We start from the raw sequence: 12,973 nt of genomic DNA on the forward strand, positions 1-12,973 counted from the left end.
GAATATACATTGCCACATTTTTGTAAAGAAATTTATGAATAAGAAGCAGAGACTTACAAATTTGCACTGTATAATCTAGTCATTCTTTTTTGGAAACCTACTCTAAGGAAATAATGACAGACGTGGACAAAGATTCAAGCAAATAAACTGGTTATAGCAGCATGTTTAAACAACAAAATGCAAAATAACCCAAGTATTCCAAAGTGATAGATTAGTTGAATAAATTGTGTATGTAAGTAAAATAATAAAGTTACATTTTATGAAGAACTCTTAATGTTTTGATAGCTGCTTATGATGGAAAGTTAAATGAGAATTTCTTTAGAACAAAGCATTCTTGTAAAAATATATCTGAATTATGCACTATAATAACTAAGTGAAAATATAATGAATGGTTTTTACTTCCTTTTTGTTGCTTTCCTGTATTCTCTAATTTTTTTATTGGGAAATATTATATTTATGATTTAAAGAAAAGTGTTCTTTTAAAAAATACTACTCTGCTCTCTACTTTGATCTTAAATTTCACTGTCTGTACAACATTCAGCACAGTTGTCTTTAGAAAAAGATCTCTAGCGTGCTACAAATGATTACACATAACAATCTAAAAGATGGTTGCTATATTTATGCCAATGTTTTATTTTTTTCCACTTAAAGCAGTATTTTCATAGTGGGATTTATCTTCTCTCTTATCCTCTACGGATTAAGGTTCCTCCTCCTTTCACCTTTCATTTTAAGTGGCTGGTAGCCTCCAGGTTTTTCCCACACTTCCTATTTGCACAGGGCTCTGTGCCCTATTGCTCGTGTTAAAGTAGGAAAAAAGAAACATCTGGGTTTTGAAAAAAGCAAATATTGTAAGAACAAAGGCATGAAAGATGGATTTTATTTTAGTACAGACTATTGTTCAGTCATATGACTTTCTTTTGTCACATAAACACACATGGCAAACAAAACACGCTGAGAGAGTTTTTTCTCTCTCTCTCAAAATTGTCTGTATAAGGACAAAATTAAAAAAGAAAGTTGAGATAATCATCTAGAATTTTGCTTCTTTAAACATGCTACACAGGATAAAATTAGGCATATAGCACTAAGTATTCAGAATAGGGTCTATATTGGCATTTCCAATAGAACTCTTTGTGATGATGGAAATGTTCTATATCTGCATTGCCCAATACCATAGTCGCTAGCCACATGGGGTTATTTAACACTTGGAATGAAGCTGATGTGACCGAAGAACTGAATTTTTAATTTTTGTACTTTCAATGAATTTAAATTTAGTCAAAATCTGCCTTGTGTTTATGAGCAACCCTATTCAACAATGCAGGTCTATTCAAATCTGACCTGAATTCAAGATAACCATGGGTGACTTCCATATAAATGCTTAGCTATAAGTTCTTATTATTATTAAAATAATTTTATAATAAAAAACTAATAATTTATGATTTTTCAAGGGATAATAGTTATTATTGCCAAACATACTTAGAAAGCCGAACACAATTTTTAAAATAAAATAAAGTCATATTACAGTGCAAGATAGTACCAAAATACTTGCCTAATCAAAAATATGAAGGCTAAAATTCTGTTTGGAAAATGCCCAAAAATAGTAGAAGAAAAGAACATTTCGTGTCCCTGCCAAATCTAAGGAATTAAATGGGATTTTTCATTTTTTAAGTTACAAAACACAGTAAATAAATTCCATTTTTACAAATGCATTACATCGTATATAATGAGACATTTGTAGATATTTTAAATAACTGTACATTATACTTGATAAAGTTATGTCACTGTAGTATATAAAAATGTTTTGAATATACAGGAAAGTAGAAAAACTCCATCTCCCAATTAACTGAACACGGCCACTATCATCATTGTATGTTTCCTTTATGATTTCACCTACATTTGCTATGTTTTCCTGTGTAATTGGGCAATATTACTAAAAATTCTTCATAGACATGCTAAATGACTGTATAATATTCCATTTAGTGATTGTGCAACATTTAATTTCTAGTTGTTTCTAATATTTCTAATATTATTTCTAATATTTCATGTTAAAATAAGGCTATCATTCACCAATTTTTTAATGTTTATTTTTAGTTTTGAGAGAGTATGAGTGGAGAAGGGGCAAAGAGAGAGGGAGACACAGAATCCGAAGCAGGCTCCAGGCTCTGAGCTGTCAGCACAGAGTCCGACGCGGGGCTCAAACCCACCAACTGTGAGATCATGACCTGAGCCAAAGTCAAGCGCTTAACCGATTGAGCCACCCAGATGCCCCTCATTCACTAACTTTTAAAAGTGGTTTGTTACTATTAACAATAAATATGGTTTTTGTTCTCAGACAAAACTTACGTTGGCCCTTTTCTGAAAGAACTTTCTGTAGAATATATTATAATAACAATTTCTAGACAGAAGGAAGAAAGGAGGGATTTTCACAAAATTTGTTTAGGTAACTAAAATTTTGACTTTTGTTATTGCCAAATACCACAATAAAGTCACCTTCAGTGTTTCTCTGTAAACTGCACATGCAGTTATATCACACAGAGAAACACTGTATTTCCTCTTTTTGCTCACAGACAGGAGCAATTTACCTTTTCCCAACCTATTAGAAAAACCAGCCTCTGTATACATAGGCAGGTGCTGTTCTAAAACCCCTCAATGATACATGTTTCTTGTCAACAGAGAAAGTGTAGAAAGGAGTTCTCCATATGCCTTTTTGGTCTTGAGTCAGCTGAGGAAACCTACCCGTATGGCCTTGTAGGTTCACTAGCATTTAACTCCCAAATGTCCACCTCTTCTAGGCTTTAAACCTATTCTTCCTATTAAGTAACAGACAATCTGGAGATGTTGAAGTTATTTCCTATCTAGGAGGCCAGATTTACAGTTTCTCAGACGTAGGGTTTTCAATTAGAGAAATTAAAGATAAGCAGGTCCATGATTGGTCTTGTCCCTAGAGGATTTAGTAAGCTCTCTGCTAAGGTTCAACAATAATAAAACAACAATAATTAATACAAAGTGCTTTAAAGAGGAGTCAGACAAACATTTGGAAGGAAAACCTCTGTGCCACCCTTGATCAGATACAAAGAAGAAGATGAAGATGTTTCTTTATTTATATTTCACACACTTTATCATCAGCGTTTAGCAGATATTGAGCAATTCGGGTATTAAATTAATACCAATGGAGCTACATATCCTCTATTCATACCTTTCTTTCAATTAATAGCATGCAAAATTCCACGTATTTTTGCTCAGACACAATTTTTTGATCGTTTAGGAGGTGCTGAAATTCAATTTAAAGGCTAAAACAAAAGCTTAAATGGTGCGCTTTCTATTTTGTGAATCGCAGACACTGCTTTACTGATACAACACCCAAGATTCTAAGCTGACATCAAAGCAAAAAAAAAAAAAAATCATCTGAAATGACAGCAGCAGCTGCAGCATCCGCCTCTAAATTAGGCTGTGTTTCAAAGTCTGGACTCAACTGCTAAGCAGTATAAAGACCCAGGAGGAAGGCTGCCCAGAAAAGAGTGAGCCTTCCGACCTAACACATCAAAGTAACACATGCTAGGAAGAGCAATAAACGCATGTGGCCCACATTCACGTGCTGCCTAATTGCAGTGGGCTCAGGAAACCAAGACAAACCTTCAGCTGATTCCCGGTTTAAGAGAGGATTTGAGATCTTTTCTATGCAGAAAGCTGACACAAATTGGTTGCAGATTACAGTCTGACTCTGCAATGAAGCATCCCATAATTTCAAAAGATGGCCATTTCAGTGTCATATGGCATCTTCAAAACACTGACTTCTTAATGTAGTAACATATAAACTAGCCATTAGGTATAAATAAAAGTTAAAAAATAAGCTTCATAAACGGAGAAAGCCTTAATTTGTACATTCAGGGATGGATGCTTTGAAGAAAGCCTTTTTCATTTGTTTTGCATATAAATTACCAATTTTCAGGGCATTTATCTTCTAAATCATAAGCTATTTAACAAGAACTTAGAATACTAATATCTATTAAGAGGAGGGAAATAGTTATACGTTTTAGAAGTAATTTTTAGTAGAAATACCTACTGTCATAAGGTTTGCAATAAGGCATCATTGCTATATATAGACAATATATTTAGTAGCACAATTTGCAATTAGATACAATGCAACGCACATAAGAAAGCTTAATATATTAGAACTCTGCATTCTTTTAGTTTGTGTTCATACCGTTTATGCTCTTTACAGTATTTCGCGGCACAATGCCCTATTATTATTCTACCAAATACTCTTCTGTATGTGTGAATTACTGAAGTTAACTTACACAATTACCTGAGGAGACTTTAATTATAATTAGTGGAAGGCTGATAATTAATCCTATTAAGTGAAATATGCATGAATCTTCACTGAACATATGCACTGAAGAAAAACCTCGGAACTATGCAGGGTGGTTATAAATAGATGAGAATGGAAAGAGAAAAATGTAATACTGAAATTCTAAAAATTTTGGCCTTAAGTTTAATACACGATTGCAAAGCTTTAAGAGTCATTTTTTAAATTTACATGAAAAAAATTAGTAGGAGTTAGCCAGGTGAAAAGTTGGAGAATAATATTGTATAGCGAAGAATCTGAATCAATTTGTATGAATTCCTGTTCAAAGAGAAGCTTTATATATCCAACATTCAAAAAACAGTAATTGTCTATTATAGGCCAACTTCCATTCTTGGTACCGATATTTAAAAATAAGGTGAGGGGGCGCCTGGGTGGCTCAGTCAGTTGGTTCAGCGCCCAACTTTGGCTCAGGTCATAATCTCACAGTCAGTGAGTTTGAGCCCCTTGTTGGACTCTGTGCTGACAGCTCGGAGCCTGGAACCTGCTTCGGATTCTGTGTCTCCCTCTCTCTGCCCATCCCCCACTCGCACTCTGTTTCTGTCTCCGTGTGTCTCTCTCTCTCTCTCTCAAAAAAATAAACACTAAAAAAAAAAAAAAAAAAAAAAAAAAAAAAGGTTTTTTCCTGAAGCTCACACTCCAGTAGGGGAAACGATAAACATAAAAGAAGAAGGGAGGTAAGACGGGGGAAGAGTGGGAGATTACAATTTTAGGATAAGGAAAAACATGTTTTTTAATACTGGAATATGTCATAGAAAGTAACTGAGGTTAGGAAAGATGACTTTAGGTTTTCGGTCAGCAAATGCTCCTCTGAAGAGGTGATATTTTTAAGTTTTTATTTTAAAAAAAAATACAGTGTAGTATTAGTTTCAGGCGTACGATTTAGTGATTCGATACTTACATACTGAGGAGGTGATATTTTAACCGTATTTTGACTAATGAAAATGGGCCAGCCAAGTAAAGATCTGAGGGAAGAAGATTCCAGGTGGAGGAAAGAGCAATTTGATGGAAATGGGTTTGGTGCAGTTAGGCAACAAACAATCAAAAGCCAGGACGGCTGAAACAGTAGAGAGAAGAGCAACGTTAGAACAGCTTACTAAGGTGAGCCTTACGGCCCGTAACGTGTAATTTGCACCTGAGGGGGACTCAAGAACCCTCAAAGCAAGAGTGAGAGAACCTGGAGAGGTGGACGAAATCATGAGGGTCTTTTTAGACTAATGAATGTATGGTTTAGTGCCATGAGAAATCATTGAAGGTTATCAAGAAAAGGAGTGACATAATTCAATGATTCAGCCGGTGAAGGGCTTGTGTGGGAAACAAGTATGGAAGGAGAGTGAGCAGTCGGAAGGCCACAGCAGGAGCTCTAGAGGAAGCAATAACGCTGTAAGGAAAATTATAATGGTGATGATGGAGAAAACTAACAGATTAACGATCTTATGGTAGTTTGAAAAAAGCCAGTGGTGTCTGACCTAAAGATTCAAATATGCATTATTTCAAAGAATATTATGTTAAGTGTACTACATGTAGAAAAAGCAATTTCAAATAGTGCACTAAAAATAAATTTCCTATATCCTTCCTTTCTCTTTAATATTTTCTCCCAGGAATATGCTAAATTGGTTTGTGGCTTTATTAAAACCTTCTGCTTAAGAAGACTTTACCCTCATCTTACAGACCCCTGAAAGTAGACGTTTACATTGAAAACTCATATATATCTCTAAGTACATCAACTTTAACATCACCTTAATTAAGTTGAGATTTCTTTATTTTTCTCCTGCTGTTTTAATGAGAATATATTCTGCTTTCTGATATACAATAAAATTATATGAATACAAATCCATTATGAACCCTCTGTTTTTGAAAGGCGAGATACACTGTGATATTACCAATTGTTTTAGAAAATAAAGCTTTTGTGAAGGAACATGAAACATGGCTGTTTACATTCGTATCATATGAGGTTCAAATCAAAATGCTGTTTTCGTTACTTCAACAAAAATAGCAATTGATTCTGTCAGGATCTAATCGAAGTACCTACTGCATGTCACAATATTCCTTTTCCCCTTCTAGCAATTGGTGAAAGTAAAAAATAAAATTACATTAAAAAAGGCAAAGTTCCAGTTTTCCTATAGAACTCTTACAGCTTAACCCTTCAGTATGGATTATCATGAACATTTCTTCTGTTTTGCCCTTTCTTACCATGAATATATGACGACAGAAGTATTCCCTCAGTGGAGGCCTGAATGATATCTCATGATGTTTTCATGACAGGAGTGGATACAATGACCCATATGCTAAACACAGAAGAGTCAACATGTTTAAAAGCCATTTGGGAGTAGTGATAGAAGCCAGAGAGCAAGTCTAGAATCAGTCACACTGTGGTATTTTTGTGTCAGGTTTGAAGTGTCAAAGCCAGGGTTGACTTAGGGAACTTCAGGAACTCCCCAGAGGTTTAGGTCACAAGGAAATAAATTTAGGAATGTGAGTTATTTTCTTCACTGAACCACCACTTCTTGCTCATCTACTATCTAGTACATACTTCGCTTCCTGATGAACCTTTTTTACATAAAAAGGACGTAGTCCCTACAGCTTGAAAACATTACACACTGTTGAAAGATTTAGAAAAAGGATAATTGTGGGGCGCCTGGGTGGCGCAGTCGGTTGAGCCTCCGACTTCAGCCAGGTCACGATCTTGCGGTCCGTGAGTTCGAGCCCCGCGTCAGGCTCTGGGCTGATGGCTCAGAGCCTGGAGCCTGTTTCCGATTCTGTGTCTCCCTCTCTCTCTGCCCCTCCCCCGTTCATGCTCTGTCTCTCTCTGTCCCAAAAATAAATAAACGTTGAAAAAAAAAATTAAAAAAAAAAAAAAAAAAGAAAAAGGATAATTGAAATTCCAAGGAACGAGTATAATGATATGAGGTAGCACCCATATTAAGAGTCCACTGGAGGGGCGCCTGGGTGCCTCAGTCGGTTAAGGGTCCGACTTCAGCTCAGGTCATGATCTCATGGTCCGCAAGGTCGAGCCCCGCGTCGGGCTCTGTGCTGATAGCTCAGAGCCTGGAGCCTGTTTCAGATTCTGTGTCTCCCTCTCTCCCTGACCCTCCCCCGTTCATGCTCTCTCTCTGTCTCAAAAATAAATAAACGTTAAAAAAAAACATTAAAAAAAAAAGAGTCCACTGGAAATATGTAACCCAGCCAGGAGAAACTATTTGGGAAGAGGAGACGATATTCAGAGTAGATGTTCCAAAGAAAGTATTGTCTGTAGTGTAGATATGAGTTGGAAAACTGATGAAGAACAAAAAGAGCCCAGGCAGGGTATAGTAGACTCTGCTGGTTACAAATCCAACATCCTTTCCCATTCATATTCCTTCTTAACAGAACTCTAGTTTTGCTGAGACATCCAACATTGCCATACACAACCATATGCCTCAGAAGAAGCAAACCCTATCCCCAGATCCATGCCTGGCTCTAATTGGTCTAAGGTAGAGTTTCTCAACCATGGAACTATTGATACTTGGTGCTGGATAATTTCTTGTTTTGGGTTTTGTAGGGTGAAGGAGGGAGACTGTTGTGTCCATTGTAAAATATTTAGCAACATACTTGACCTCCACCCACTAGATGGCATTAGTACGCCCTCCTCCCCTCACTGTGACAACCAAAATTATCTCCAGACAGTACTAAAACTCAGCTGGAGGACAAAATCACCCCCCACCCCATGTTGAGAACCACAGATCTAAGGATAAGTCCAATGGTTCTGGAATGCATATGTGATCAAATTCTGACTCTGCTGATATTCACATTTTTGTGCTGGAACTTTGTCCTGGAAATGCTTCAGCCATCTTGTTTCCAGCCTGAAGAAAAATGTAATAACCAAAGATAATAGACAGAAGGTAGAAAAAAAAACTGTCTTTGATGACATTTGTCGAATGAATTCTTTGTTATGGGGAGCTGTCACGAGTGTCTCAATATGTGAAATAATATGTTTATTGTCGAAGCCAGTTTGGATTGAGGTTTCTACAAATTGTAGCCTAGAAATCTTTAACTGGTACCAAGAGGAAGTAGCATGTGCACCATCTTGAGTAGAGTGCTTCCTGGGCTCTGCAACTAATCCAGTGTGGTTGGAGTTCGACAATTGAAGTGGTGAAATGAAGAAAGATGGTGTATATAAGTTATTATAGTTGACACTTACTCAGTGGTGAGTAGTTATGGGGAAATACTTAGGGTTTAAGCAGAGTCAGAATTGGGTTTGTGTATGCCGGCTGGAGAATGAATGAAGAGAATAAAACTGAAGCCAGAGGCTAGAGTCAGGAGGAAGTCATAGTATTGCAGGTGGGAATGGAAGGTGGCATCTTTACTTCCATTTTCCTAAATAATCTGCTCATTGGTTTGTCTTTGCAGTATTCAAAGCCAGAAGACCAAGTTTCTACGTTCTAGTCATCCTTTGACCCTCCTCCTGTCTGGCTTCTCATTTGAGGGACCTATCACAGCTATCTGACACAACCATGGTGATAAACATAATCAGCACAGGCACTCCCATTTTTAGACTTTCAAGGAAAATAGACTTTGACATACATAAATCTGACTTGATCTTTAAAACCCTACCAATAAAATAGCCCTCTAATCACACCATAAGTTTACCATCAAGATTTTCACAAAGCTAAAGTGGCACACGTATGGAACTATCACGAAGAGAGAGTAAATATAGTGAGTGACCTCTGAGAAACAACAGGTACAAACACTAGGTTTTGTTCCAGATGCTCAAGCAAGCTGAGGTCTACCCACTATTTAAGTGGGATAGGTATTTCCCTCAATTAGTTATGGAGTCATACACGACATCTCTAAATGGTTCAGAACTCAACTTCTTGCCAGAAAGTTAAAGTAGAACTGTACAGAGTTTCTACTTTAAAGATGTGGGTATGCAACTTTGGAAAGGAAATTGCAAGGTAAAAGGACCCACACTAGATTAGGTCATTTGAAAAACACTGTTTTATAGTATCTTCAAATGGCGTATCTGTGCAGTCATGTTCCCTGCTGAAATGTGCTCTCTTATTTTCTCTCTCTCTGAAACATTGATAATACTGGAATTCTACTAAAGTAAGTAGTTTAGTGGTTTGGGAACTAATATCACTGAAGTAAAAAAAAAATTATATTTGGAAATATTGAATAACCTTTTTATCTCTCTTTAATAAAGAATGAAACAGACCAATTTACCATGTTAAAGGGAAGTCTGTGATCTATGATCGATATCTCTTTGATATTTAAGTAGATTTTTTATTGGTTTTTGTTTATAAAACAGTATCCACTGTTTGCAGGCCTTTCCCAACAGCCTAATTGTCTTGTCAGTTTGATTTTATATTTTTTAAAAATTAAAGCTGCTGTATTAACTTCCTTTACTCAGTTTTGGTTGTCTGCTGAAAGAGGTAACTGATACGTTCATGCCCATATCCCATGCGAATAACTAGAAAGAATGTCCATAAAGCTTTGGAGGTGGTTTTATCAGAGGAAGATGCTTGCATCAGAAGCAGTTATATGGAATGTATGATGCTTACATACATGTGCGTATTATTTACAAGGATTTTAATCTTTCACCAATGAGCAGGTGATGGGTATGAGTAATGTTTCTAAATCCCTATATACCACAATGAGAACATGAATTATCTTTTTATTATAGTGTCCCAGAAAGCAAAGGACTTCTTAGATCATCTGTTACGTCCCTCACAAAATTAGGATTCGTTCCAAGAGGATGTCTTCCAGGCCTTCTGTAAAGTTCAGGTTTCTTTGTTAATGAGCATTTCTCCATTTTCCATAATGTCACTGACTCTGCTTAAGTAGCATTTCTAAAAATCATGTCTATTTTTATTTGATCATTTCCATCTTATTAGTTCTAGGTATCCACAAGTGGAACCCATACCCATTAATTCCTTTAAGAACTAAAACTACATTTTTAATTAGAAGACTATAAACACAATTAAGATAATATAACTAATTCAAACCAATTATTTACCAAAGGCCCATAGTTATAAAATGTCTCTATATCTCCATCTTAAATGACACTAGCAAAACAATAGTAAAGTTTTGTCATTATTTGTAAGCAAATAATTTTGATGTCAAAACATTAAAATGTTTTACTGTAAATCAAGAGCCCACTTATCTCCACCCCCTCACCCCCAAATGCTCTTTGGAAGCAATTCTATTTCTAAGGAGACAACAGAAAGGAAAGAAATATATATGTGTGTGTGTGTGTGTGTGTGTGTGTGTGTGTGTGTGTGTGTGTATTCATATATATATCAAAGAGGTTCCTGTGGGGGGAAATTTTAAACAACCTAAATGCCTAGCAATGTGGGAATAATTAATTAAGCTCGTTTTCCACTTAAAATCTTATGCAAGTCATGGCTTTTTTTTTTTTCAGTACTAATAGCAAACTCTGATATATAGTAGACACTCACAATGTATCAGTTGAATGAATGAATGGTGCAGCCATGAGCATTATAATTTGAAACCCTGTGGAATGAAATGACAAAAATGCTTTTTGTTACAAAGTACAAAGTTTAGCAGCAAAGTAAATACAGAAATCTGTCTATAGCTGCTATGGAAAAATACATTAGAAGATGGAAAATAATTAATGAATACAAACATAGTGAAGATTACTTCTGTTTACAAGTCGTCTGTCATGTTCCATAAAGAGAACCAAAACCAGTTGTGTGCATGAGGGACTATGCCTTGTGCATCTGACTCCGCATTGTCAGTCTGAGGCTCATCTCCACGTCAAGTACTAAGCTTTGATTGCCTAAGGCTCCACCCACCTGCCACTTCCTCTATTCTTTCCCTTCCCCCCTTTCCCTTCTCATGTCCACCTATTATTCTGCGTCTCCCAGCATTTTCAATAACAAGAATGAATCATTTTGATTTTACCAGGCAGAGCAGCTCTACCTGTAACTGGCATACATCTCGTACCATGGCTATGGTTCCCAAGGAAAAGTGTGATTTTTATCTCTGACCTCATCTTGTAACACATCTCATTTCTGAATACAAGTCCACAGTGCCAAACCCTGTTGCCAAAGTCATAATTTTTAAAAATCGTAAAGATATTATAGAGTGGTAACTATTTACAGATTGAGACAATGAATAACATAAATTGTGAACTTTTTTACAAAATCAACTGAGGATTAAATTGGTCCATAAAAATGGACACTAGGGGCGCCTGGGTGACTCAGTCAGTTAAGCATCTGACTCTTGATTTCAGCTCAGCTCATGATCTCCTGGTTCGCAGGATTGATTGAGCCCCGCATTGGGCTCTGTGCTGACGGTGCTGAGCCTGCTTGGGATTCTCTCTCTCTCCTCTCTCTGCCCTCCCCCACCCCTCCCTGTCAACATAAATAAATAAACTTAAAAAAAAAAACCAAACACTAAATTTGGGGTGGAAGCTAGAAAACAAGTATGCAATTATTGACAGATATTATTATAAAGAAATCATTCACATTCCCCCCCCCCCATCCAGGTCAGATGGATATCTCACTGGTACAGAAAATTAATCCAGAAATAATATGTTAAAATTATTGTGTATTCTTGAAGCACACACAATTTAGCATAGAGATTATTTATGATGTGGATAGAACAGCCTATAGCAGAGAAGTAGAAAGAGCAGAGGGTGGAAATAAGGCTGGTACTGGACAAGGACAGTTGTGATATAATCTCACAACATGTGTAACACCCTTGTAGCTTTTTTTTTTTTTTCAACCTTGGGACAGAGAGAAACAGAGCATGAACGGGGGAGGGGCAGAGAGAGGGAGACACAGAATCGGAAACAGGCTCCAGGCTCTGAGCCATCAGCCCAGAGCCTGACACGGGGCTCGAACTCACGGACCGCGAGATCGTGACCTGGCTGAAGTCGGACGCTTAACCGACTGCGCCACCCAGGCGCCCCGCACCCTTGCAGCTTTAACACTTCTTTCTGTGGCTCTACGTTTAGAATGAAAGCTTTCTGAGAGGAGAGACCAGACATCCTCAGCACATAGCACATTGCCTGGCATATTTTGAATTTCACCAACCCTAAGACTCCATAAAGAATAAATTGAGCCCTTATTTAGGTACCCATAAGGGGGGAAATGCTGTTAAAGATATAATTATTGCATGCCATCACATGTAAAACTAATCTCAAATTCATACGTGTTAAAATGTGGGGAAAAGCTTTCCCTTAAAATTGCACTGTGGCAGTAGGAATCCCATAAATATGTGTTAAATGAGCCACACACCAAACGTCCTCAGAGAAATTCTAGGCTTCTGTTTTGCTTTGTTTTCTTTGGTTAGTAACAGCAGAGATATACAGAGTGCTCTGTATCTTCAAAGACCATTGGAATTGTTCAAGTTTAGAGGTGAGAAAAAAGTTAGAGATAAACTACTTCATACTCGTATTCAATAAAAGTAAAACGGAGGCACAGGGAGGTGAGGTGATTTGTTCAAAGATCCAACTCTGTGACATCATGTGTCAACTATAAAAGTTTAAGATGGTAAAGCTTATTTTAAATAATTAATCTATTAATTCCAGCGATTGAAAAACCCTGTGTCAAAATGTTACTTTACATTAGGGATTAATAATTAAAACAAATCTCTAGTACTCTATTA

At 36.8% G+C, this 12,973-nt stretch overlaps 2 long non-coding RNA genes across 2 annotated transcripts in view; one reads left to right on the top strand and one right to left on the bottom strand.

Moving 5' to 3' along the window:
- LOC121033793 (uncharacterized) overlaps positions 1–10,349 on the top strand; it is a 237,092-nt gene extending 226,743 nt beyond the window's left edge. The window contains exon 4 of the long non-coding RNA XR_005792117.1: positions 8,750–10,349. This is a non-coding gene — a long non-coding RNA (uncharacterized LOC121033793). The remainder of the gene's footprint in view (positions 1–8,749) is intronic.
- LOC121033794 (uncharacterized) overlaps positions 1–12,973 on the bottom strand; it is a 324,396-nt gene that overhangs the window by 43,525 nt on the left and 267,898 nt on the right. The window lies entirely within an intron of this gene.

This window comes from Herpailurus yagouaroundi, unplaced genomic scaffold (genome assembly GCF_014898765.1).
Source record: "Herpailurus yagouaroundi ecotype Mexico unplaced genomic scaffold, PumYag 159, whole genome shotgun sequence".
Taxonomy (NCBI): Eukaryota; Metazoa; Chordata; class Mammalia; order Carnivora; family Felidae; genus Herpailurus; species Herpailurus yagouaroundi.